The sequence below is a fragment of the Rana temporaria genome, chromosome 2 (assembly GCF_905171775.1).
Source record: "Rana temporaria chromosome 2, aRanTem1.1, whole genome shotgun sequence".
NCBI lineage: Eukaryota > Metazoa > Chordata > Amphibia > Anura > Ranidae > Rana > Rana temporaria.
Window position 1 is genome coordinate 369,047,382 of NC_053490.1, and position 24,226 is coordinate 369,071,607.

Below are 24,226 nucleotides of genomic sequence, written 5' to 3' on the forward strand. Positions count from 1 at the left end.
ATCGCGTCACGAGTAGCCGAAAGAAGCCGAACGTCGGTGTGGCTCTATACTGCGCCTGCGCACCGACGTTCGGCTTCTTTCGGAAAATCGTGACGCGATGGATGCGACCGTCGGAAGCCTTTCGGAAGACTGTCAATCAAGAAGGAACGCCCAGTCCCGAAGACCCATACCCGGAAGTGGCGGAGAAGATCGCCCTCTACAACGGTAAGTAATGCTCGGATTTGAAAACAACTAGCCGATTCCTCTAGACTAAATGAGCATACATCTAAGGGTAAAAACAGGATTTTACCGGTGAACCTCTGCTTTAAGTGGTTAAACTGCAATATGGCTTGTTTATTAATTGTATATGCTAAGTTTAATTTAAGTTTTTTAAATTCTGATTAGAACATTCAGAGATGCACCTTAAGGCCCCATACACACGAGAGAATTTATCCGCGGATACGGTCCAGCGGACCGTTTCCACGGATAAATCCTCTCAAAGATTTCCGCAGATTTCTATGCGATGGAGTGTACACACCATCGCATTGAAATCCGCGCGGAAATCCTCTGGCGATGACGTGTCGCGCCGTCGCCGCGATTATGACGCTGCGACGGGCGCGACGCTGTCATATAAGGAATTCCACGCATGCGTCAAATCATTACGACGCGTGCGGGGAATCCCTTTGGACGGATGGATCCGGTGAGTCTGTACAGACGAGCGGATCCATCTGTTGGCATGGATTCCAGCAGATGGATTTGTTGTGCATGTCAGCAAATATCCGATCTGCTGGAATCCATCCCAGAGGAGATTTCTCCGCGGAAACAGATCCGCTGGCGTGTACACACCATAGGATCTATCCGCAGAAACCCATTTGCTGGGATTTATCTGCGGATGGATTCTATCGTGTGTATGGGGCCTGACAATAATTACAGAAAATATATTACAAAATATACAAGGAGTGGCAGCTAGTGCTCCATTTTTTGAGGGAGGCAGCAAACAAATCCCCCGCCTGCCCCGCCACCGGGTCCGCACTTACTCCATCCATGATCACTTCCCCTCCTGCTCGGCACAAGCAGTATGAGAGTAGCCAGGTGGACAGAGCCAGGCCATGCCACACTCCTGACAGAAATTGCCAACTTTCTTCCCTGCTTCACCTCTGCCTCTGTACGTCAATGTTTTGGTAGAACAGTGGAGACTGCTCCACCGCCTCCTTCTTCCGCTTCTCCTCTTTGCTCCAATCACCGCCGCACACATCACACTAGTGGGAGGGCTTGGGGTGCAGTGTATTGCGCCCCAAGCCCACCCTTTTTTTAAGCCAATTAAAGCATCAGGCTCTAATCATGTGCTTAAAAAAAAAACGTTGAAATATATGCATCCTGGGCCCTGCATGCAGATTAGGGCTCTCCGCATGGATTTCAATTGCGTTTTGTTTTGTTTTTTTATGTCCGCCACTGACAATAAGCAACAGTTAAATAAACAAGATTAAAAGTGAAAAGTACCTAACTTTTTGCTCTGCCCTGTCCTTTCGGTGATCTAAAATTTCCCCCATCCCCCCCTTTTTTTCTACTCTTTCTCTTCTTTCTTCCCTTACCAATTGCCCAGTTTATTATCCTTTTAAATCTGCCCACCTTGTAGGATAAAATAGAAAATCCAGTGTCCTAATCACCCTTTTGGATATGACCACCAACAGCTGATGACTCTCAGTTGAACAGTTGATAGACATAGACAGAAAGGCTCAAGCTATCATATACAAATTAAATGGCTACTCAGATTTGTTTATTTTTTATTTATTTGTTGGCACTGTTTGGATATTTGGAGGTGTCTCTCACTGTTAGTGGCTTTTGTATATTTACTTCTGATCTGTGTCATTGCATTTCTGTTGCCCTTTGGGTGCTAAATACCATAAATAAAGAATTTGCTAAGAAAAAAAAAAGTACCTAACAAATTTAATCTGGTCTTTGGTTTCGTGCAGTGTCCAATCCGCTGCAGAGTATGTCCAGTTTGATTAATTTAAATCATCTACTCTAATGAATGCCTCAGCATTTCACATAGTTTTGATGGTATCAAGAGGTGCTGAACTGAAGATGCAGCAATTATTTCTGGTCCTTGAAGAGGATTGTTACCAAAATATTAATATAGCCAGATCTAATGTCGCGTTCACACCTATGCAGTTTGCTTTTGATCCGTTTCTGTGGTGCATTTTTGCACACGAGTTTCTGGCACATGTTTGCATACATTTCTAGATACTTTTGCCGTTTTGCAATTTGTTATGCTTTTTTTTGGCCAATTTGTTGTTGGGTGGATTAAAAAACGCAAATTGCAGCAAAAACACACAACGTGCTTTTCTGCAGCCTCTCCATTGAAGTTTATTGAACCAAAAATGCACCATTTTGCTTTTCAAAAAGTCCCTGACCCTTTCCAAAAATGCAGCAGTTGAAAAAAGCATAGATGTGAACATAGGAAATCATGTTAAATGGATTGTAGTGTGTTTCTGCAAAACGTAAAAAGCAATAAAACATACATAGGTGTCAAGTCAGCCTTAAGGGCTGGTTCACAACACAAAAGCGCACTCCAGATCCATTCCGAATGCGTTTCTGCATGCGTGTTTTAAATGCATTTCGACACGTTCCGGTGCATTTTTGTTGTGTTTTCGGATGCATTCCAGATGCTTTTTTTCCTTCTGTTTTCATTTCTTTCCACTGTACCGGGGGCCCTGTGCATTTGTGATGTGTTTCCCATGGGACATAGCCACTCAGATTGTACACTTCAGTTGTGGCTAATTCCCCCCCCCCCCCTCTCCCCGCCAGGTCTGCACTTACCCCATCCAGTTTGCAGCTTCCCTGGCTTCTCCTCCCAGCTAATCCAGTCTTAAGATCCGCCTTCTGTGTCGATTGGCTGGGAGGTTAAAATAAAAAACAATAGCGAATATTGATATGCTAATGTCACAAGTGGGTGGGTTCGGGCGCAGTGCTGTTAAGTTAAAGCAACAAGCAGTGAGCACAGGGCCAGTGCCAGAGATGGCGCTACAGAGTTCTGTCACGTTCGGCTGAAAAAATAGCCCTGGTATTTAACCAAAATTGTTATTTATTTTTTCTGTGCCTGTTCAATGTGTTGTGATTCTAGGGAGTCACATACACCATAATGCTAGGCTAATCCCTCAAAATATTTTCTTACATTCATTGATAATTAAAGGTATTGAAGGTATACTGTGCTCTACCTATTTCACAACAAAGATGAAGTTCCAGATAAACTTGAACAACAAAGCAACAAATTAGTCAAACTTTTCCTAAAATGCTTCATTCAGATAATGGCACAAAGTACACATGTGATAAAATAAAAGCTATTTGGAGGAAGCTTAGAATTATGTTCCAGACTATTGTAGCAAACAATCCAGAACAAAACAGTGTTGCAGAGTGAATGAACAACACCTTATTTGAGCTTACTTTTTGATGCAGATTTGCCAACAACATAGTGGGGTGAGGTAATTATTAGAACCTGTTGTCTCCAACATCACTTACCTGGAAGGCAACGAAAAAATATGAGCTATGAAATATGAATTAGAAAGGAACTGACTGGATACTCATCAAAATCTTTGGAAGAAAATCATCTGTACATGTTACATAGTTACATAGTTAGTCAGGTTGAAAAAAGACACAAGTCCATCCAGTTCGACCACAAAAAAAATAAACAAACAAAATAAAAAACACAGTACAATCCCATACACCCAACTCCATACCCACAGTTAATCCAGAGGAAGGCAAAAACCCTAGCAGAGCATGATCCAATTTGCTACAGTAGGGGAAAAAAAATCCTTCCTGATCCCCCGGCAAGAGGCAATCGGATTTACCCTGGATCAACTTTACCTATAAATGTTAGTACTCAGTTATTTTATGTACATTTAGGAAAGTATCCAGGCCTTTCTTAAAGCAATCTACTGAGCTGGCCAGAACCACGTCTGGAGGGAGTCTGTTTCACATTTTCACAGCTCTTACTGTGAAAAAACCTTTCCATATTTGGAGGTGAAATCTCTTTTCCTCTAGACGTAAAGAGTGCCCCCTTGTCCTCAGTGTTGACCGTAAAGTGAATAACTCAACACCAAGTTCACTGTATGGACCTCTTATATATTTGTACATGTTGATCATATCTCCTCTTCTCAAGAGTGAATAAATTCAGTTCTTCTAATCTTTCCTCATAGCTGAGCTCCTCCATAAAAAAGGGGTAGAGAAAGGAAGCGCCACCTAAGTGCAGTATGAAAGAGGTTCTTTTAATGACTCATTGTACAAAACACACTTACAAGAAGGTAAGGAAAGAAGGCTCATCTGTAACATCCTGTAGTCCTCGTCCTGGATCCATGGGCTGCTTTAGAAGTGAAGAAAGCAGAATGTGTGGAGTCTTCAGGCCTGTCCTGTGGCCTTCAGGATGAAGTCTGTTCCAGCCTCACAGGTCACGTGACAGGTCACATGATTACTTCCAAGGAACACTTCCGGGAGGAGGGTCAGACAGGGAGAACGCGCTCAGGCCAATAGAAGGAGCAGTGGCTCCGAGCGCGTAGCCCAATCAGCCTTTGTTCTCCCTGTCTGACCCTCCTCCCGGAAGTGTTCCTTGGAAGTAATCACGTGACCTGTCACGTGACCTGTGAGGCTGGAACAGACTTCATCCTGAAGGCCACAGGACAGGCCTGAAGACTCCACACATTCTGCTTTCTTCACTTCTAAAGCAGCCCATGGATCCGGGACGAGGACTACAGGATGTTACAGATGAGCCTTCTTTCCTTACCTTCTTGTAAGTGTGTTTTGTACAATGTGTCATTAAAAGAACCTCTTTAATACTGCACTTAGGTGGCGCTTTCTTTTCTCTACCCCTTTTTTGTTTACCACAGAGTCAGCTCTCTGAGGACAGCAGCCGCCATTGACCAGCCACATCACCTGCATTTTTAACCATTGAACTGCCTGTTACTACTATTTACAATGGACTAATCACCATACTCCTACCCATACATGTACTTTGTAACTGCGCTGACAGTTACCTCTCCTATTGTATATGAGCTCCTCCATGCCTCTTATCAGTTTGGTTGCCCTTCTCTGCACTTTCTCCAGTTCTCCGATATCCTTTTTGAGAACTGGAGCCCAAAACTGAACTGCATATTTCAGATGAGGTCTTACTAATGATTTGATCAGGGGCAAAATGATATCTCTTTCTCTGAAGTCCATACCTCTCTTAATACAAGAAAGGACTTTGCTCGCTTTGGAAACCGCAGCTTGGCATTGCATGCCATTATTGAGCTTATGATCAACTAAAACCCCCAGATCCTTCTCCACTACAGATCCCCCCAGTTGTACTCCCCCTAGCATGTATGATGCATGCATATTCTTAGTCCCTAAGTGCATAACTTTACATTTATCAACATTAAACCTCACCTGCCACATAGTCGCCCAATTGGACAGAGCATTGAGGTTGGCTTGTAAATTGGCGATATCCTGTAAAGACGTTATTCCACTGCATAGCTTGGTGTCATCTGCAAAGACAGAAATGTTACTTTTGATCTCAGACCCATTATCATTTATAAAGATATTAAAAAGTAAGGGTCCCAGCACTGAACCTTGGGGTACACCACTGATAACATTGGACCATTCAGAGTAAGAATCATTAACCACGACTCTCTGAATTCTGTCTTTCAGCCAGTTTTCTATCCATTTACAAACTGATATATCCAATCCTGTAGACTTTACCTTACATATAAGCCGTGTGTGCGGAACTGGATCAAACGCTTTTTCAAAATCCAAATATACCACGTCCACTGCCACGCCTCTGTCCAGGGTTTTACTTACCTCTTCATAAAAGGAAATCAGGTTTGTCTGACAACTTCTGTCTTTCATGAATCCATGCGGTCTGCTGCTTAAATAGTTTGTTTCCAGCAAGAACTCATCTATGTGGTCTTTTATTAAACGTTCCAGTATCTTCCCAACTATAGAAGTTAGACTAACAGGTATATAGTTACTTGGTAAAGACTTTGATCCCTTTTTAAATATAGGCACCACATTGGCCCTGCGCCAATCCAGTGGTACTATTCCTGTCATTAATGAGTCCCTAAATATTAGATACAGTGGCTTTGAAATTACAGAGCTCAATTCTTTTAGGATCCGTGGGTGGATGCCATCAGGTACAGGTGCTTTATCCACCTTTATTCTGTCTAAATATTTCTGGACCGTATCACTTTTGAGCCATTGTGTATCATTTGGGGCTGTGTCACTCCCACCCCCATTATGGACATGAGCTCCCCCATGCTCCATTGTATACACAGAGCTGAATAAAGCATTTAATAAATAAGCCTTCTCTTTGTCCCCAGTCACCCACTCTAGATTATCTTGTAAGGGGCCTAAATGCTCAGACCTGACCTTTTTACTATTAATATATTTAAATAATTTTTTGGGGTTTGTCCTACTATCTTTTGCAATCTGTCGTTCGTTTTGAATTTTTGCATCCTTGATTTCCTTTTTACATATCCTGTTATATTCTTTGTAACATTTAAACGACACTAGTGTTCCTTCATTTTTATATTTTTTAAAGGCTATTTTCTTTTTGTTTATAGCTTTTTTAACTTTGACCGTGAGCCACATAGGTTTTATTTTTAGCCTTTTTTAACTTATTGCCCATGGGAACATACTTTGCAGTGAGGTTCCACACAGTCTTTTTGAAGAATTCCCATTTCTGTTCTGTGTTCATCGGTGCCAATATTCCCTCCCAGTCCAAGTCCTGGAGAGCAGCCCTCATCCTTGGAAAATTTGCTCTCTTGAAATTACCGGATTTATCGGTGTATACCGCGCACTTTTTTGCCCTGAAAATCAGGGCAAAATCGTGGGTGCGCGGTATACGCCAATACCCGCGCCGAGTTTTGAATACTGCGCCGACATATACCGAGCGCAGTACACTCGGGTATAGTCGGGCAGTCTCGGCTCCTTCCACGCTCACGTCCTGGACGTACAGGACATCAGCGCGAAAGTTGCCGAGCATTGCCGACAATAGACGAGTGTACTGCGCTCTGTATATGTCGGCGCAGTATTCAAACTCAGCGGAGAGGACACCCGAAGCCGCAGAAGGACACCGGACCCGACAAAGAGGACACCCGAAGCCGCAGAAGGACGCCGGACCCAATGAGGCCGCCAATGGACGCCGCGCAAGACACCAAAACTGTAAGTACAAAAAAAACTTTTTTTCCACAGGTTTGAGGGCAACTTTAGGGGTGCGCGGTATAAGCGGGAGCGTGTTATACCACGATAAATACGGTAAGTGTTTTTATTTTTCCTGTATGTATTTCTTGCTTACAGTTCACATCAAATGAAATCATGTTATGATCACTGCTGCCCAGGTGTTCCTTTATCTGATTATTAGTAATAAGCTCTGCATGGTTTGAGATTACCAGGTCCAACAGAGCATCATTCCTAGTTGGGGCCTCAATAAACTGCACCATAAAATTGTCCTGCAATAGGTTTTTAAATTTTTGTCCTTTAACTGTCCCAGCATTGCCATTATTCCAGTCAATTTCCTTAAACAAGTATGGAAATTGGTACCCTGTGCAAAGGAAGGTATATTTGTTAGCTACAGTGAGTCTCAAAAAGGGTTACGGAATTATGTATCCAAACACCAATAAGGTAACAATCAGCAGAATAGTTTTTTTTTTTTTTAATCTGTTCCTGCCTGGCCTATAGACAAATGATGTCCTCCCCAGAACTCACCTTGTGTGTGGCGCGAACTGTCATCTGCTGTGTCCACTGGACACAACCAAAGACAGATAACTGTACCGGTGCCACCGGTACTAATTACAGCAGATCACACGACAATTGTACACAATGGATGGCTTCTATTCATGCCATTCATTGTGTTCTATTGTGTCGCTCAGTGTGATCACAAGGCACAGACAGGGCCAATCACAACCCATTTGAACCATGTGAATCGCTGTGGCCAATCACAGTTAATCACAACAGTACAAATTATAAGGTTCAATTTCATTCAGAAATTGATGGTTTATAACAGATCATAATGTGTAAAAAAAAAAAAAAAAAATCCTGGTCACCTTCCCAGAGTATTACAATCGTACTATGGTAGCACTGTCTTGTTCTGGTCACAGTATCTAAAAAAAGTAAAAAAATACAAATAAAAAGGAAAAATGTCCTAAAAAAATATATATGTATACCGTATTTATCGGCGTATAACACGCACCCTAACTTCAAAAGGGAAGTTTCAGGAAAAAAACTTTCCACAGCCCCCTGCGTATAACACGCAGGCACAGTTTACATTCTATTTTGAGGGTAAACAAGTGAGTGTTATACGCCAATAAATACAGTGTATATATATATATATATATATATATATATATATATATATATATATATATTAAAAAAAATATCCACTGCCACACCAGTTATATTATGATGCTGTACTGCACTGGTGACAGCATCTAAGAAAAAAAAAGAAAACTTTGGAAAAACAAAATTACATTAAAAAAACTCATGGTGCCTCTTACTAAATAGTTTTACCAAAGAAATGTAGTAGATTAAATTTTGGCCTAAATTTATGAAGAAAGATTATTTATTTGCAAAATGTTTATAACAAAAAACAAGAAAAGTTTATATTTTTCGAATTTTAGGTATTGGCAGTGGTGCATAAATAACAACAAAAGAAAGTTCAATTCGCGTGAACCTAATGGTAACAATTTAATGTGGGTACAGTGTTATATAACCACGCAATTGTCATTCAAAGTGTGACAGCGCTGAAAGATGAAAATTGGCCTGGGCAGAAAGAGGGTGAAAGTACCTGGTATGGAAGAAATTAAATAGACACCTTTGTGTTAAAAACTTGATAAACTGACACAGTCAGCACCATCTGAACAACAACCTGAGCCCCACCAGTTCTGAAGGAACAGAACATCAATGAAATCGAAATCGGCATTGGTGATTTATCCTCTCAAAAGAAAGAATCTGAAGTGCCTATAACCTTAGTCAGAAAATATACGCAATCCAGTATCCCAGCTAGACGCTTGTCATATATGATTCATACAGCACCACAGCCTGAGCCAACGTCATAGAAAGAAATGAAAAAACTACCTGGTCATGAGAAGCAAAACTGGAATAAAACTTCAGATTAAAAGATGACGTCTGTCAAACAGCTCCAAGCTTGGGGACTTACAGAATTAACTAAAGTTAGAAAAAGAAAATCTTCTATTCAATAGGCATAACAGACAAGCAGTGGGGGCACTTATTAGTTGCAATCATTTTTTTTTATTAAAAATGTGTTCATAAACAATACACAGAAGAACAGGATAACTTTAAAGATATGGGGCCAGATCCACATACAAATAGATCGGCGCAGTGTATCAGAGATACACTACGCCGCCGTACCTTACCTGGCGTAATTTCGAATCCTCAACGACTTTGCACCGTAAGTTACGGCGGCGTAGTGTATTTCTGGCGGCGAATTTCAAATTGGGCGGGTTTCATTTAAATGAAGCGCGTCCCCGCGCAGAATGAACTGCGCATGCGTCGTTCCAAAATTTCCCGCCGTGCATTGTGCTAAATGACGTCGCTAGGAGGTCATTTTTTTAACTTAGACGTGAGTTACGTCCATCCCGATTCACGGACGACTTACGCCAAAAAAAAAAGAATAAAAAAAATTCAAATTAAAAGCGGGAACGACGGCCATACTTAACATGGCAAGTCTACCTATACGCCGCAAAATACCAGTCTACCTATACGCCGGAAAAAGCCGACTACAGACGACGTTAGAAAATGCGACGGCCGTGCGTACGTTCGTGGATCGACGGAAATAGCTAATTTGCATACCTGACGCGGAAAACGACGAGAACTCCACCCAGCGGGCGCCGAAGTATTGCATCTACGATCCGAAGGCGTACGAAGCCGTACGCCTGTCGGATCGAACCCAGATGCCGTCGTATCTTGGTTTGAGGATTCAAACTAAAGATACGACGCAGGTAATTTGAAAGTACGCCGGCGTATCAGTAGATACGCCGGCGTACTCTGTCTGTGGATCTGGCCCATGGAAATAATAGGCAAACTCAGTGCATTGGGTTAACATACAAGGCATCCATAGGCAAGCCTTCTTACTATACACTAATAAGAGTTGCATTGCACCCCAAACCATATTTGGGGTTCACTAATGCCGCGTACACACGGTAATTTTTCGGCATGAAAAAAAAACAAAGTTTTCCAGCATTTCCAACTTCATCATTAAAAACGATGTTGCCCACACACCTTTGTTTTTGAAAAATGATGAACAAAGCGCGGTGACGAACAACACGTACAACGGCACTCTGAAGGGGAAGTTCTATTCGCCTTTGGGCTGCTTTTAGCTGATTCCTTGTTAGTAAAAGACGATTTGCGCTTTTTTGTCTGTTACAGCGTGATGAATGTGCTTACTCCATTATGAATGGTAGTTTTACCAGAACGAGCGCTCCCGTCTCATAACTCACTTTTGGGCATGCGCGGGCTTAAAACGTAGTTTTAGCCCACACACGATCATTTTTTACAACCCGAAAAACGACATTTTAAAAAACTACGTTAAAAAATGCAGCATGTTCGAATTTTTTTTTTTGTCGTTTTTCAGAAGCCTAAAAACCATGTGAAGCCCACACACGATCATTTTAAATGACATTTTTAAAAACGTTGTTTTTTTTTTCATGCTGAAAAACGACCGTGTGTACGCGGCATTACAGCTGACTTAGAGCACCTTAATCAACCACTGAGCTGCATTGGGGGAGCAATAGAAGAGAGTGAAGAAGATAAGCAATAAAATAGACTATATGATGGAGAGGAAGGCAGGATTGGAATCGGAGAGGGGAGCTGGACCATCACGGATGTTGTCCATCACAGATTAGTTAGACATGTGCAATTCGTTTTGGTCTCAATATAAATTCCGACAAATTTTTTTTATGAAATAGTAACAAATTTTGTTGAAATTCCTTTAATTTAGTTTCATATATTTGTTTTTGAACGAATTCCTAATTTTCAGAACAATTCAAGTTCAGATCGGTTGAAAAATTATTTGGTTGTTATGGAGCGGGTCGGGAAGCCAGCTGCCACGTCCTTAACAACGAATGACTCATCAGCTGTCACTGGGCTTTCCCGCTGAGACCTGAAATGTAAACAAAAGAATGCCGGCAATAGAAAATTCAGAAAAAAGCATGAGGTCCCCCCAATGCATAGATTTTAAGGGGAACTACACACATCCACTTGAACTTTAATCCACGTGGATGTGACTTGCATCAGGGGAGGTTGGGCACGTCTGCCCGTGGTGCCATGAAGTCGGCAGTGAGTACCTCTGGGTCCCAGCTGGGTTCTGGGAGAGAGGATGGAGCGGCGGTGAGCTGAGATGACAGCAGCGAGAGGGGAAGCTCCAGCATGGCTCAGGGGACACCTCGGAGCCATGGCCGGCTCACACAGCAGGGATCACCTGTTGTGGTGGAGGAGAGAAGCAGAGCGGCGGTTTGATAAAGAAGTGAGCAGTAAGAAGGATGGAGAGCTGGAGGAGGAGAGCCATGCTGCGTCCAGGGAATCCGGATCTGCGGCTGGGGGGCTCGCGGCCCTGTGCAGCCTGGTGCAGCCCTGCAGCCTTATCTCTTTACTTTCTCCCTCTGTTCTGTAGGGGTCAGGGGGTATATGAACTCCAGGGGTGAGCGGGAGTGAGGTGTTAGAGACTGTGTACGGGAATTGCTGGGCAGGTTAGAAGGCCCAGCGAGGGATGTGGCTCAGGTGACGCCGGGAGGTAGGGGGTGGCTGCGCAGGGGCCACCCCCCACTGGTTGTGCAGGTTGGGTCGGCGGCTGCCACGCGAACGGAGGATGCCGAGCTTGGACCAATTTCGGTGACAGAGAAGGATATGGACAAGACGGCGGATAAGGTGAGATTAGATTTGGCGAAGTGTGAGGTGTACGTCTGCCTTAAAGGACCGCTCGGCGCACATCTTAAACAGGAGGTGCGTGAAAAGATCTGGAAAGGGGAATATGTAGAAATATTTTCCCTTCTCCCCTTAGAAATTTTTTATTTGGATAGGGTTAAACCGGACGAAAGCAAGAGGGAGGAGTAGGAACGGTTAGGGCTTGCAGGCCCGGATTTGCTTTGTATAATGTATGCTATGCCCTATCTTAAACCTGTACTGTTGGTTTATATGACAATAAAACTTTTTGTAGAAGAAAATCATTGAGAAAAACGGCATGGTTACCCCCCCCCCCAAGCCCATTACCAGCCCCTTTGGGTCTTGTATGGATATTAAGGGGAACCCCGCACCCAAATTAAGAAAAGGAAAGGCCCTATATACTCTGAACAGCAGTATACAGGCCATGCAAACAAGACAGGGACTGTAGGTTTGTTCTTAAAGAGGAGTTCCACCCAAATTTGGAACTTCCTCTTAACCCACTCCTCTCCCCCTTACATGCCACATTTGGCATGTAATTTTTTTTGGGGGGGAGTGGGGGCTTCAGGAGGAGTGGGACTTCCTGTCCCACTTCCTCCTTCCGGGTAGACGATTAAGCCTAATCGCCTAGGCGATTAAGCTTAATCACCTACAGGAAGGGGCTGCTGTAGGCGATCACCCAGGACACGTGACAGATCCTCGGCGATCGCCTGTCCAATCAGACGGCGCCTCGCCGGGCCGCGCCGCTCGCGCAGCATGCGCAGTGCCGCTCGCGCATGCGCAGTGGGTGCCCGGCCGTGAAGCCGAAAGCTGTCACGGCCGGGTGCCCACACTGAGCATGAAGACGCCGGCCGGCGAGGGGGGGCGAGGAGCGGAGCCCCGTCCGGCGCGTCGCTGGAGCCGTGGAGCAGGTAAGTGTCGGTTTACTGCAGCTGCTGTAGCTGCTGACTTTTAATAAACTTACAAAATGGGTGGAAAACCCCTTTAAGTAGAATCTGTTTGTAATTCGGAACAGGTACATTTTTTAAGTGTAGCTCCAGCAAAAAAAAAAATGTTAAGCTTTTTGGAAAACATAGGGAAGGGTTATCACCCTTGTAACATTTGTTTTGCTGTCTGTGCACCTGTTCAGAGGATTTCACGTCACTTTCTGTCCCAATGACAATTGGATTTTGAAAATTTGGGGTTTTTAGGGAAACAAGGATTGGTGATAAAGCATCAGTGGAGATGAGACACGTTTTTCCCATATTAACTCTTACAGGGGAGAATTTCCCTTCCTAGGGGTAGATTTCCTCCGACTTCCTGTTTCCCCCCTGTTTGTAAGTCGGATGTTGTTTGTAAGTCGGATGTTTGAAAGTAGGGGCCTGCCCTATATACGCTGAAGAAATTTGGGCCTTAGATGTTGGTGTTGTCACAACACTGTAAGCCCTCACATTTGCTCTTGGTGGGCGCAGGAACGGGCCCTGCTGTGAAATATTAGATTAAAAATTGTAATCACATGCCCCTGTTGAACAGGGGCAGAAAAATTAGGCCTTAGGCACTGATGCTGGTGCCACAATACTGCAACCCCTCACAGATACTCTAGTTGGAGCGCAGGAATGAGCCCTGCTGCAAAGTATTGCATCAAAAATTGTAATTACATACCCCTTGTGGCAGAGCGAGGCTCTGTCCCTATGGAAATGTTGTTGAAATAGACACAGGGGCATAGATTCATGTAGGGCGGCGTAAGTGTGGGCGGGCGTAGCGTATCGTATTTACGCTACGCCGCCGCAACTTAGAGAGGCAAGTGCTGTATTCACAAAGCACTTGCCTCCTAAGTTACGGCGGCGTAGCGTAAATGTGCCGGCGTAAGCACGCCTAATTCAAATTTTGAAGAGGTGGGCGTGTTTTATGTAAATAAAGCATGACCCCACGTAAATGACGTTTGGAACGAACGGCACATGCGCCGTCCGTGGACGTATCCCAGTGCGCATGCGTCGGATAGAATGGCTAAGATATGCCGAACACTGCCTACGACGTGAATGTAACTTACGCACAGCCCTATTCGCGTACGACTTACGCAAACGACGTAAAAAGATACGCTTGTTCCGACGCCCATACTTTGCATGGGCTGCGCCACCTAGAGACCTGCTTTATCTTTACGCCGGCGTATGTCTTACGTAAACGGCGTAACTAATTGCGACTGGCGTACGTACGTTTGTGAATCGGCGTATCTTGCTCATTTACATATTCAACGTGGAAATCAACGAAAGCGCCACCTAGCGGCCAGCGTAAATATGCACCCCAAGATACGACGGCGTAGGAGACTTACGCCGCTCGTATCTTGGCCAAATCTATGAGTAACTGATTCTATGAATCAGGTGCATAGATACGACGGCGGCCATTCGGACTTACGACGGCGTATCTGGAGAGATAAGTCTTTGTGAATCTGGGCCAGGGTCTGCATATAGCCAGATTGCAGAGCTGCAGAGTATAGATTTGAAACAGAGAAAACTGCTCTGGCAGTTTTCTCCAGATCTTATAGACAGCCTGCAGGGTGTGTGCCCAGGTGCACACAGCTCATATAATGAGGGACTGGTCAGAGCAGAAGGGAGAGGAAGGTGGACTTGGAGCAGTAGCTGCTACTGAGTGTCTCTGTGTGTAGATAGATGCTGTGTGCATCAAGAAGTTCAAAGCTGTGTGCATTAAGGGACTTCAAGCTGTGTGCCTTTTTAAGAAGCCCAAAGCTGTGTGCGTCCAAAACTGAGAGTGGAAGATCTGGTGGTTTAGGATACCAGTAACTATAGCAGCAGTGCTGTTGAAGAGTAGCCAGTGGGCTGGTATTTTCATTTATCTTTGAGACTAGGTTCACACTGCTGCGAATTCAAAATCGCGGTAAAATGCGCGATTTTACCGCGGTTTGCCGCGATTTCGGCCGCAATTTAATGTAAATCGCGGCCCGAAATCGCAAAAAGTAGTACAGGAACTACTTTTTGAAATCGCAGATACGGCGTCGCACTGATTAGGACAGTGCCATTGCCAACAATTGCCGCCGATTTGAGATGCGATTTGACATGTCAAATCGCATCTCAAATCGTTCCAAATCGTACCCAGTGTGAACCAGGGCTTAATGTCATTTAAACCCCTGCGTGGGATTCCTGAGTGGACTTTTATTGTTTTTCTCATTCAATAAACGTGGGCTACCACGCCATTAATGATATATGCCTGTTTGGTGTGGACTCACCACAAGAAAATGCATCTACCACAAGAGCTAACAACCCCCAATGTCACACCCTGTTAAACTGGGGCAGAAAAACTGAGCCTTAGGCACTTGTGCAGGTGCAACAACACTGCAACCCCTCACAGATACTCTAGTTGGAAAACAGGAATGAGCCCTGCTGCAAAGTATTACAGCAAAAATTGTTATTACATGCCCTTGTTAAACAGGGGCAGAAAAATTGGGCCTTAGTCACTGGTGGCGGTGACCAGAACTAAAAATGTTCTTACAAGCTATCAACATGAACATTGAGGAGAAAGAGGATAGTCACTCAGCATAACATGATAGTCACTCAGCATCAGCATAGGCAGTCTTGAAGGGATCTCGCATTCATAAAAAATTATTCGGTTACATCAGCATCAGGTGCTTGGTGATCCAAGACTGATTAATTTTTGTGAAGGTCAGCCGATCGACAGGCGCCTGCTGTGATCGATTACAAAGCCTCCGGGAGTACTGAATGTGCATTCCGAAAGAACGCTGGATGCAGGACAGGCCAGTAGCTCAATTGCATACTGTGCAAGCTCTGGTCAGTGACCCATCCTCAAGACCCAGTAACCCAGAGGATTTTCGGTGGGAAAGGTGTCCAAGTCTGATCTTGCCCCTAGGTATTCCTGCACCATGTAAATTAGACGCTGGCGATGGTTGCTGGCGATGGTTAACTTGGGGCTGCGGACTAAAAAACTGTCTGAACGCATGGGTCAGACGGCCACCTTCTCCACCGCTCCTTCTGTGACTGACCGAAGCCTCAGCAACACGTTGTCCAGGACCAGGAATTTGTAACCTCCAGGGCTATGGAAACGCGTTGCACAAACCTCTTCAAGGCCTCCCGAAGATGTTTCATCCTCTGCTCCCTCTGTGACGACTGGATAAGGTCCGCAACCTTACCCTTGTAACGTGGATCAAGGAGGGTTGCCAGCCAGTGATGATCCTTCTCCTTGATACCACGAATCTGAGAATCCTTTCGCAGGCTTTGCAGGATCAGGGAGGGCATGCAGCGTAGGCATTCGGTCCGGAGTCCTCTGGGTCACTAAGGATGCAGCCACCTCCTCCCAGTCACGTACAAGTCCATTGGTTTCTGGGGACTGTAAATGATCCCTTGAAGACTGCTGCTGATGCTGAGTGCTAGGCTCCACCTTCATGCTGACACAATCCTCCTCGTCCTCTTCCTGTGTGATCGGCGGGCCCGCAGGAACACTGTATGGATAAAGGGGGCCTTGAGAGGTAAGGAAGTCCTCCTCTTCTTCCCTCTGTTCTGCCTAAAGTGCCCTGTCCATTATTCCACGCAGCGCATGCTCCAACAGGTGGACAAGAGGGACAGTGTCACTAATGCATGCACTGTCACTGCTCACCATCCTCGTGGCCCCTTCAAATGGTGACAGGACAGTGCATGCATCCCTGATCATGACCCACTGGCATGGCGAAAAAAAAAACAAGCTCCCCTGACCCTGTCCTGGTGCCATAGTCGCACAGGTACTCATTGATGGCCCTCTGTGTGTGTGCAGCCGCTGCAGCATGGCCAACTGTTGAGTTCCATCTGGTGGGCATGTCACAGATTAGGCCGTTTTTGGGCAGGTTAAATTCCTTTTGGAGATCAGCCAGCCGAGCACTGGCATTATATGACCGGCTGAAATGCACAGACTTTCCTGGCCTGCCTCAGGAGATCCTGTAAGCCCGGGTACCTGCCCAAGAACTGCTGAACCACCAAGTTAAGGACGTGAGCCAAACAGGGTACATAGGTCAGGTGTCCCTGTCGGAAGGCGGAGTGGAGGTTGGTGCCATTGTCGCAAACCACCATTCCTGGCTGAAGCTGGTGTGGCGTCAACCACCTCTGAGCCTGCCCCTGTAGAGCTGACAGAACCTTTGCCCCAGTGTGGCTCCTGTCCCCCAAGCACACCAGCTCAAGCACCGCATGGCATCTCTTTGCCTGATTGCGTAGCCCCTTGAACACCTACAGAGCACAGCTGTTTCCGAGGACAAATCACCAGAGGAAGAGGCCATGGAGGAAGAAGAAGAAGAGGAGGGGGTGGAGGAGAGAGGTGTGGCAGAATCACAACTATTTTGGAGGCGTGGTGGTGGAACAACCACCAATACTACTGCACCCGTGCTGATGAGGATGCACCATGTCCACGACCAGCACTGATGCCATACTGTATTTGATGTATTGGAATAGGTACACAAGGAATGGCCTGTAGTGAGATGTAGCTGCACAAAGCTGGGATGTATATATATAAGAAGGCCAGTATGGTGGCCTGAGTTTATGGGAGGAGCCCGGAGGGTATTTAAGCAGCCCACTCACACATGCTCTTTGTCGGTTCAGTGTGCGGTACTACACGTCACTGGGCCGACTCTTTCCAGCTCACCTCATGTCCGTGAGTCTGCGCATTCAGCATTCGACATCGCAAGCGCTTTGCGGCTTCACCCTTCATGGTCTTCGCCGGCGGTTCCCGCTTACTGTCGCAGGTAGGATTCAAACCTTTTCGTATCTTGTGCAGTCTTGCAATTCGTTATGCTTCCTATCCTGCATCCCTTTTGGAAAAAAACTGCCTCTGAGTTACTTTTGCTCATGTTTCAACATCATTTGGCTCAGGCGTAGTACATTTGTAACTTCCTTCTGCCAAACATACGATTCATTTGTAAATCCATTTGGAGATTGACATGTGTTTGTATGGGTTCTTTGGCAGATTGAGGTGGTAATTGGACTCACATGGTGCCTTGTCTGCACTTGATTAGCCTGGGGGGATGGGTGGTTGGTAGGTGTTCGGTTTCAAAGCAAGGGGTAGCATACACTCTACAACCAATTTGTATCGGATTCGTTCAATACTCCTTACTATCAATTCGTATCGGATTCATTTCATGCATTTTACAACCATTTTGTATCACATACATTGCATACTTTCTACCGTTGTCATTCATTGTTTCCCCCATGTCGTGTGTTTTAGTTCCCACAGCGGAACTTACGAATTGCTTGTACACGGCTCTTCTCTCTCATTTATTTACCAAAGTTATTGCCTGTGCGTCATGCATGGCGCCACACCACACTCTTGGGATGTGTTGCACATCCACTCCAGTCCAAAGCAAACCCAGTCGCACTTTACTGTCCCAGGTAGGATTCGTTAGCTTGTTTGTCATGTCAAATTCGTGGCCACTCATGGTGTCACCTGTACCATATGTTTGGTTCCCGCAGTGGAGCTTACAAAGCATTGATACGTACTTCTCGTGTTCTATTTTCTACACCAAACCTCGTTGTTTTGCCCCATGCACGGCAGCACGCTACACGTTCCCAACATGTTTCACTCCAGCCACAGTCCGCCGCAAACTCACTCCCATGGCCCACTGTCGCAAGTAAGATTTACACATGCTTTATGTCTTATCAATTTGCTACCATTCGTTCTCTCCCATATCGTTCATTAGTGGCCCCTGCGGTACCTACGATTCAAACAGGTGTTGTCCTTCTACCTTATACTGCTTGCTTAAGGTACAAACAAACCAGGTGTTTCTATCCTTTCTCAGTAACCCAATTCTTATTGATTGAGACCTTACAACCATGCAAATCATCTCAGCAGTCTGATACCCTTGCTGAGACCCTTGCAACACATGACCCTTACAAAATGCAAAAATAAAAAAAAAAACGCAAAAAGGAAAAAAAATATATAAAAAAAACAAACAAAAAAAAAAAACAATTGCCGCCACGTAATCTCAGCCCAGCAACCTGACACCTGTTGAGACCGTTGCAACTACGCAAAATTTGTCTCCACAGCCTGACACCCTTGTTGAGACCCTTGCAAACGCAATACCGTCTCAGCAGCCCCACACTCATCGAGACTCTTGCAACCACACAAAATCGTCTCAGCAGCCTGACACCCTTGTTAAGACCCTTGCAACACATGACCCTTACAAATAAATAAATAAATAAATAAATAAAAAAATATATAGCAAAGAAAAAAAAAAAACGCAAAAAGAAATATAAAAGTGCAAAAAAAAAAAAAAATTGCCACCACACAATCTCAGCCCCACAACCTGACACCTGTTGAGACCGTTGCAATGACGCAAAATTCGTCTCCGCAGCCTGACACCCTTGTTGAGACCCTTGCAAACGCAATACCGTTTTAGCAGCCCCACACTCATGGAGACTCTTGCAAGCACACAAAATTGTCTCAGCAGCCTGACACCCTTGTTAAGACCCTTGCAAACGCAATACCGTCTCAGCAGCCCCACACTCATGGAGACTCTTGCAAGCACACAATTGTCTCAGCAGCCTGACACCCTTGTTAAGACCCTTGCAAACGCAATACCGTCTCAGCAGCCCCACACTCATGGAGACTCTTGCAAGCACACAAAATTGTCTCAGCAGCCTGACACCCTTGTTAAGACCCTTGCAACACATGACCCTTACAAAACGCAAAAAAAAAAGCAAAAAGAAATATAAAAAGTGCAAAAAAAAAAGAAAATTGTCACCACACAATCTCGGCCCAGCAACCTGACACCTGTTGAGACCATTGCAACCATGCAAAATCGTCTCAGCAGCCTCACACCATTGTTGTGTCAGGGCTCCATTCCCGGCTCCATTGAGCTCCCGCGCATGCGCGGTACGGCAGCGCGCCGTGTGCGTGGAAGCGCGCACGTGCAGGTATGCGGCAACCCTGGGGCCAATCAGAGGCCGGACACTCCTATTTAAACCAGCAGCCTTCCCTGAACAGGTTGCTGGTTTGTCTTCAGCTCCTATGTGTTTACCTGTTGCCGTGCCTGCCTGTTTTGACCCGGAATTCCTGACGACTCTCCTCTCACCTGGAATCTCTGACCCTTTGGCTAATGTTACCTGGATTGCTGTTGTCTCCTGCCCCTTGACCTTGGCTTGCTCTCATGGACTCCCTCTGAACTCTCCTGCCCTTGACCCTCGGCCTGTGACTCGGATTTGCCTTCATCTCCTGTGGACCCTACCAGACTTACCTACCAGTTCCTGCCTGACCAACGCTTGTCTCCAGTCTTCTGCACCTGCCCTGCTTCTGTCAGCTGCACCAAGTCTGCCTGCCAGCTCCCGGCACCGGTGCCTCCTTGTGCCGTCCCTCCTCTGTCCCAACTCCAGGGAGTGGTCTGCACAGGGTCGCAAAGGTGAGCCGCCCTCAGCATCTCGGTCTCGGTGAGTACAGGCTCTGACATGTTGAGACCCTTGCGAACGCAATACTGTCTCAGCAGCCCTACACTCATCAAGACTCTTGCAACCACGCAATACCATCTCAGTAGCCTCACACCATTGTTGAGACCCATGCAAACGCAATACCATCTCAGCAGCCCTACACTCATCAAGACCCTTGCAACCACACAATACCGTCTCAGCAGCCTCACACCATTGTTGAGACCCTTGCGAACGCAATACCGTCTCAGCAGCCCCACACTCATCGAGACCCTTGCAACCACGCAATACCGTCTCAGCAGCCTCACACCATAGTTCAGACCCTTGCAAATGCAATACCGTCTCAGCAGCCCCACACTCATCAAGACTCTTACAACCACGCAATACCGTCTCAGCAGCCTCACACCATTGTTGAGACCCTTGCAAACGCAATACCGTCTCAGCAGCCCCACACTCATCGAGACCCTTGCAACCACGCAATACCGTCTCAGCAGCCTCACACCGTAGTTCAGACCCTTGCAAATGCAATACCGTCTCAGCAGCGCCACACTCATCGAGACCTTTTGCAACCACGCAATATCGTCTCAGCAAACCAGACTGAGACCCTTGCAACCATGCAATATCATCTCAGCAAACCAGACTGAGACCCTTGCAACCACGCAATGCCGTCTCAAAACAAACCTTCATACTCAAGGCCCCTGCAACCACACAATATCGTCCCAGCAACCTGACACTCACTGACACCCTTGCAACCGCACAATATTGTCTGCAGTAGTATAAAACACTTTGCGGCAGGCACCTACGTGCAAACCCGAATACAAACTAAACTTGCAAACACACCTCAGTGACAAACGATCAGCCACACAGACACACAGTGGCGCCCAGTTGGCCGTTCGTCTTCAGTGGCGCGCGGGCCGCTCATCTTTTCTCTGTGTTTTTTCCCTGCGGTTGGTTCAGGTTTTCATCCAGCACCAGCGAGTGCACGTTGGCCTGCGAGTGCACGTTGGCCTGCGAGTGCATGTATATCGTCTTGTTGAGCACCTGTGTATTGTCTTGATTTTCTCACACCAATGCAAGATCCAGTCCAAGTTCTCAAACTAGACCAAGCATCAGTAGCAGACTTAGCTATGTGGGACAACTTCCCCACCTGATAGAACAGCATTTCAATCTTCATCCTGGCAGTGTCAGCCGAGCCACCAAAGGCTTTTGCAGCCATTTTTAGGCCGCCACTGGTTCTCCAATAACTTGGCCCCCAGAAATTCTCTTAAATTTTTTCACCCAGTCTTCATCACACCTCGTGCTGCACCCCATCGTGGCAGCTGCCCAGGTCTGGGACCACACTTGAACAGGACAGACACTGTTCTTCACCACAGACAATCAGGCCACAGCCGACATCATCAATTAAGGTAGATCTAAGTCACTCCCCATCACTTCCTGCGCAGGCTCGCGCAGCTGTCACTCCGTCACCAGTTAATATCTTATGTAGACCTTTTTTCAGGCAAATGCAAAAAGCAGCTGATGCGCTTTCCTATTCCAACCTTGGAATGGATGTTTTTTCCAGCAAGAGCCTGGAGCCGACCCAACAACTATCCCTGTCCCACCATGGACATTGCTGACGATGGACTGAAGTCACATCTCACCAACGCAATCCAACTTATTAACCACTCCTTGGCACGCAACACACTGAAGGCCTATCACACTGCTTGGACACTAATCGCAAATTTTTGGCCCCTTGCCCCGAAGCAGCAGTTGGATACATCCTAGCCTTCATATCGTATTGCCACATGCAGCTGACCATTTCTCAATACTATCACGCCATATCTAGATGGCATCCAGCATTTCCTGTCCCTGCAGGACCCCAGTAAACCGTCAGTATTCTCGAGCCCATGCAGTCAAGTCCCTCCTACAGGGCATACAGAAGCACCAACCTGTAGTCAGTGGCAAGCGCCTACCTTTCAAGAGTCCCATCTTTAGGGACATGTCTAAAATCCTTACTCGTTCCCTGATTAGGGCTTTGCCCAGACTAGTCACCCGAACAGCCATCTACCAGGCCTTCTACGGTTCCCTACAACCTAGTGAATTTAGTCAGCGGCTCCGGCAGTCACACACTGCTCCGACGCCACCCGACTCGCTTTCGAACCACTACACTCTCACAGTCTGCAAACGCAACAAACCAGCCCCTGGGGTTGACATCAACCTGTTTCAGACTGACAACGCCTGATGCCCAGTGACGGTGCTCGACCCACTACTGCTCCATCTACCCAGCCAATCTGATGGTAGCTCGTTGCTACCCTTTCTAAACCAGCTCCCTGAGTGTCAGCCAGTGTGTCAAGCATGTCAGAATCCTCCTAAGTAACTTGGGCTTCAAACCCCAGTCAGTTCTCTGGACATTCTTTGGAGCAGCCTCAGTTGCCTCCCAACAGGGAGTACCAGACTACGTAATCAAGATACCAGGCTGATGGAAGTCTCCTTGTTTTGCCACATACATCCCAAATCCTCATGAAGGAATGGCACAAGCCTTTACCAAGCTGGCTAAATAAATACAAGGAATCAATATAAACTATTTCCCTATCTGAGTCTTTTGCCCCCTTTTCTTGGCATACTGACCAGACCACCAAGGCACACTTCAGGTCTATTTATGTTGTAAGTCTTGTCGCGTGTTTATGTGATCCACATCTCTCTCGGTCAGAGGGTAACGACCATAAATAAGAAGGCCAGTATGGTGGCCTGAGTTTATGGGAGGAGCCCGGAGGGTATTTAAGCAGCCCACTCACACATGCTCTTTGACGGTTCAGTGATGCGGTACTACACGTCACTGGGCCGACTCTTTCCAGCTCACCTCATGTCCGTGAGTCTGCGCATTCAATCGCATTCGACACCCTCCCGCCCTTCCCTTTTTCAGGGCACTTCTCAGCATATCCGTCTTCAATTAACTACCCATTACTTACCTTGGGTATGCCCCCTTTTCTTGGCATACTGACCAGACCACCAAGGCACACTTCAGGTCTATTTATGTTGTAAGGCCCCGTACTCACGACCAAACATGTCTGCTGAAACTGGTCCGCGGACCAGTTTCAGCGGACATGTTCGATCGTGTGTAGGCAGTAACGGACAGGATTCCAGCAAACATTCGTCGGCCAGACCGTTTTCCAACGAACAACTGTTTCCTGGTCTTGCTTTAAAACAGTCTGCTGGAATCGTGTCCGTCAGACATGTTCGGTCGTCTGTACACAAAAGCAGCGTACAAAAACCCCTGCGCATGCTCAGTCCAAATGAGGAGACGGGAGCGCTCGTTCAGGTAAAACTCGCGTTTGTTTGGGATATGGCACATTCGTCATTAGAAACCTTTTATTCTAGCAAGAGAACAATGTCTTAAAAAGGTGCACTAAACCACAGTTTCTTGCCTCGTTTTATTAATTCTTCTCTTGCTAGAATAACCCCGTTCTCTTGCTGATGCAATTTCAATAGAGTTGTCCCATACTGAAATGTCACATTTCTTGCTTGTGATGTAATCCTTTAATAAGGTTTTCTATGCCAGACGTGTGTTTTGGTTGGTGGTCCTCCATAATTTATTTTAGTCATTTTTGTAAAGGAATGTGCATCTTTTTATTATTTTTTGTTGTTTCTAGTTATATCACCATTTTCTTTAATTTTTTTTTACATGTTTTTTTTTTTTTTATTTGATTTTTTTTTTTTTTTTTGTGTTTCATTTGAGAATATTGAACCATGTTGGCACACCAAATGTCCCCCCCCCCCCCAAGGAGTGTGTCCTTTGTAAATGACCCATTGTATATTTATTAAAGGTTTGCTGCCTAATAATCCCCACAGTATAACAAACAATAGACATGTTTTCAAATGATAGCAAAAATACATTTATTTATGCAAATGTCATCCAAACAAAAAAAGAACGGCAGCACTAGAACAGATAGCAAACTATATGC